The sequence below is a fragment of the Cupressus sempervirens genome, chromosome 8, assembly GCF_028749045.1.
Source record: "Cupressus sempervirens isolate cs-2001-9-10 chromosome 8, ASM2874904v1, whole genome shotgun sequence".
In the NCBI taxonomy this organism is placed as follows: domain Eukaryota; kingdom Viridiplantae; phylum Streptophyta; class Pinopsida; order Cupressales; family Cupressaceae; genus Cupressus; species Cupressus sempervirens.
In genome coordinates this window covers 266,808,171-266,813,289 of record NC_143125.1, presented here as the reverse complement: position 1 = coordinate 266,813,289, position 5,119 = coordinate 266,808,171, and positions in this window count along the sequence as shown.

Genomic DNA, 5,119 nt, shown 5'->3' with positions numbered 1-5,119 from the left:
CTTAAATAAGGAGCCAAAAGAATATGTTAATTTTTGGGGTAAGACCAGGAATCCAGGCCTTACGCTAGATGGGTTTCTCCATTCTATCCCACATCAAGAAGTAACTTGATGCAACAGAGTATTGCCCATTTGAGTTGTCTCCCCAAATTACTTCATCCCTCTTGTTATTAAGGATCATAGCATTCAAGATAATCATCAAAGGTTTGAGATCCTAGGAAACTTGGGACAAGTCTTGCCATCCTTGATCAACTCTGTAGTCACTAACTTTTAGACCGAATCTTCTTATACATAATTCTGTCCATCTCCCATAGTTAGGGTGGTCAATAGATATCCTTGGATTAGCCAATTATCCTGCCAAAAAAATATATTTTCACCATTGCCTACTTTCCATTTTGCCTTAGACTTGGCCAAAAAAATTGCCTGTAGAATCCTATTCCATATGTAAGATCCTTGAGGTATCTTAGCCTCACTAAGTAAAAAATTGATAGACTTCCTTCTCAAGTATTTCTCCACCATGATGTCCCTCCATTCTCTTGAGCTCGAAAAATGTGCTATATCTGCTTGGCTAATAAGGCATTGTTGGGATGTCTAATTTTACTAATGCTAAGACCACCATAGCATTTTGAGAGATAGACATGATCCCAAGCAACAAGATGGTATCTCTTATTATCTTCAACACCTATCTAGTAGTGCTTCAAGTTGATCTACATCCTTTTCATTAGTATGACTGTCATTGGACACATATTTTGTCCTTTTCTTCTTCACCTTAGGTTCTTTCAATGACAACTTAGCTTTGAAAGTAGATTCAATATTTTTAGGTTTGTAATTATCAAAGTTAGATAATTCAAAAGTAGTGAGTCTACCTACTAGACCTTCAAGAGATAGAGTATTCCTTGGTATACATCTTAGTTCTTGTATTGCAGAAACTCTAATGCCATATTTAGGTAGCAGTGTTCTTAAAACTTTTCTTAGTACAATATCATCATCTATTTTACTAGTTGCTCCTCTTATTACATTAACAACATATTTTATTCTTGAGCAATATTAAACAATATTTTTACGTTCTTGCATTCTCATATCATTAAACATACCTTTGAGATTCTTAGATTTAGCTCTTAGGACATTCTTGTCTCCTACATAAATGGTGTGTAAAACATCCCACATTTTCTTTGCACTATCAAGACTTTTGATATCATCAAATTCAACATAACTTATGGCAGAGGCAATCTCCAACATTGTTTGGTTGTGTTCTTTCTTCTTCTTTAGATCCTCAGTAGTTAGGGCTCCAACAGGATCAACATGCTCAGTAGTAGTGGTATATTGTGCATGATCTCCAAGTCCTTCAAAGTGTATCTTCATCAAAATTTTCCATGTAGGAAATTTATCTCTATTAAGCTTGGGTACATCTCTTTTTGACATCTTGATCTTTGTGATTCTAGTAACTTCAAACTAGTCCTATTAAGCAGATGGCTCTTATACCAATTGTTGGAATTCTTTAGAAAACCCAAGAGGGGGGGGGGGGGGGGGGGGGGGGTATCCAAGGTCCAGATGTATAAATAAAACTTTTCACAACTTAGTGAACCCATAAAACATTTATTATCATGCATGCATCCATAAGATTATGCAATCACTTAAAACTTGTAGGTTGCTGTCAAATCAATTTGCATAAATATAAACATGAAATCTAATAGATTCAACCAAACACTTGACACAATGATTTGCGTGAAAACCCAATTTGGGAAAAACCACCAGTAACATGCTACTTTTTTTCACTCTTCTGAAGTGATCCCTTGTGAAAGGCCAACCCTATTAAAGGTTACAATACACATTATTAAATGTGACCCTATTAAAGGATTTCAATCACTCTATTAGGAGTGAGCCTTGTTAGAGGACTTTAGACCACTCACTTGGAATGTCACTCGGTTAAAGGATTTACAAATGACTGTTAGGTAAAACTTAATCAAAAGGATTTACCCTAGACTGATATAATTATTAGAGAGTAATAGCAAAGCTTGATTTGATAACAACTTACAACTTCATTTGCATATTATAGATTTTTATTTTAGTCCTCCATTCTACTTAGCTTTTACACACTTCAGCTCTGATAGCTTGTTCACCCTTCAAGCATCCATACCCTTATGCTTTCTTACTGAACATGCCAATGCAAACTCTTCACTTAGGTCACTAAATGAAGCAATACCCTTGAATCCTTGTCTTCCTTAGGTTATCACACATGAAAACCCTTGCTTCTAACCAACCATACCTATAAATAGAGAATTAAGATATTTTTCCATTCATTCTCCATTGTCCAATCTAGGGTTAAGATAGATTAGGTAGGATTCAATGAATCTACTTGTCATTCCATATCATTTATAGAAACTTCTCCTTCAATCCTCTTTGAATTTTACTCAAAATAGTTTACTATGAATTATGTACCACCAGCTCATCAATCTTAACTTCCACCTGGTTCACACAATCCAAGAAAATAAACTTGTCAACTTAGATCCATCAAATTCACAATCTTTTTAATAATGCTGGCACTCCAGATTAACTTGCTTCTGATGCTTGGCACATACTATGTTGCTTGGTATCCTCTGAAAAATTACTCGATAGGAACTAAAATTTATTGGTGCTTGACATCAAGTAAACTTTACTCGACATCCACTATTTTGTTCGACATACACTAAAATAGTCTTTTACTCAGCTCTAATTGATTTTCTGTTCAACTTGCACTAACTTTTCTCGGTACCTACAATACATTTGGTCAAGCTTGGTAGACAAACTTAGTTTAACTTGTTGTTCTAAACTTGTTTAGTGTAACCAACCTTTGCAACTTTAAGTAGATTATCAATGCACTATGATATCACTTTCATAGTTGATTCTTGTACTCCTTTTATTTATATCATACCTCAACCTTTCCTTTAGGTGCTATTGTTACATCTTTTGATCAAATCCTCTTCATCAATCAAATAAGTGATAGTACTTAAATCATATAAGAAATGATCTTACTAGCAAAATAGTAGGTTTGACATTAGTGACAAAACAATGTTTGAAACACATTTATCATACTTGTATCAATCTATTTTCAACAATCTCCTTCTTAACACTGGAATGGTTTCCTACTTGATTGGTGTTGTAGTATGTGAGAGGGTAATTTCCTCTTCCTTTTCCTCTAAAAGTGTTTCCTCCTCTATATTTCCCTTTAGAAATTTGTCCTCCCTAATTCTTTTTTTGATCAATAGGTTTGTTTCCACTATTCTACCCCTTGTTCCAAGAAATTTTCTTGGGCTTGAAATTCTTGTTTTTCTCTTTTCCTTTGTTTTGATCCTATCTCCTCTTCCATTTTTCTTTCACTTTAAGGGCTAGTTGGTAGAACTTATTTATTGAAGTGGGGATGTGAAGGCCGAGTTCTTCTTGGATGGGTAACTTAAGGCCATTCATATACCTTGCTAGTTTTTCTTCCTCATCCTCTACTGTGTTGGTTTTCATACACAATTTCAAGAACTTAACTTATTTTTCTTCTATGGTGTTGTACCTTATAGTCTTTAGGCACATATGTATCCCTGACTAGTGCCACCATTCTATCCCAAGAAGAAATCATGCTTATTCCTTTCTTCACCCTCTCTATTTGGATGAAGTTCCACCAAGTTAGGGATGCTCCCTTCAACTTGGAATTTTCCGTATTTACCCTCCACTTCTCTCGGATGTCTTCACACTCAAAGAAACTAGTTAGGGATTCTATCCAATCCAATACCACATCAACATTCATTTTTCCATTGAAAGTTGGCAATTCTAACTTTCCCTCCATGGTTCTATTCTCCATGGATTTGAGAGCATTAAAAAGAGGTCTTTGTTTAGTAGGCACTTCACCATATTCCTCAAGGTCTTCAACGTTAATGTTTTGGTCTTATTCAGATTGTGCCCCTTTTTGTTTGTCCAAATTGCCTTCAAGTTCACTCAATCCCTTTGCTAGAAAAGCATTAGTTTCCCTTTGTTCTCTCATTAACTTTTTTAGTTCAGCATTTGTTATCCTTTTAGGTATTTCTTCATCTTCTTTAGTAAGATCCATGGCTCTAATACCACTTGATGCAATGGAGCCTAGTGGGATTGATCAAATGATGATCAACTGGTCCAAAAACCCTCTTCACTAAAGTCCTTCAACCAAATGTCTTGGTATGATGGTCAACAAGTGCAAGCACCAATCATAAGTTCTTCAAGTATCATATGAAGTTATCACAACCACTCACTCAAACTAGGAAAAACCTAATTACAAGGGAACCCTACAAACAAAATAGCTTATAACAAGTTGCTCACAATGCACAAATTGACCCAATTTGGTAAAACAACCCTAAACTTCATGAAAGAACCAGCGAAGACTCATACTAATGGAAATGATCTATTTAGGTCATAAATGGAATGATCCAATGATTAAAAACCAACTATGCAACATCTAGCATATTATTGCTTTGTTAAGCCATTAAAAAAGGCTAACAACCCTTTTTGATGAAAATCTAACTTAAAAGAGAATATCTCCACACAACCTAGGGAAAAAATTACAATTTTGGATACCCTTTTGGGACTTACAAAACATGCTAAGGCATCAAGGTTTGATGCTACAAAAAAAGGCTTTTTTTTTTTCAATTTCTCACCTAAGCAATTAGGGCTATTAGGCCTCCATTTACAAAGGAAGTACATGTTATAAGACTCCATCCTACAAAAAAATTATGGGAACATGTGAGAGAAACCCTAGATAGGTTAGAAACCTAATTTCAAGCCTTGATGCCAAGTCTGGTGCAAGTTGTGAGAGATGTTGCATTCTTTCCCTAGCATGCACATGAGTCTTACATACCTAGGGTAGCAAATAACTCATGGGTCCCTACAAGTACCATCCTAAAACCACTTGCATACTATCATACATGTTAAACACTATGAAAGTTATAAGTAAAACTAATGAAACTAATGAAACTTAGTCTAAATGACCCAAATAGGTCCTACACATGTAAAAACATGAAATATAACAAAATTCTAAGATTTGAGGCCCTTTGACCATCTTTGACCATAGTTGACTAAGGGCTTATAACTGTGCCAATCTTGGAACTAGGTCTCACAATTTGGTCTA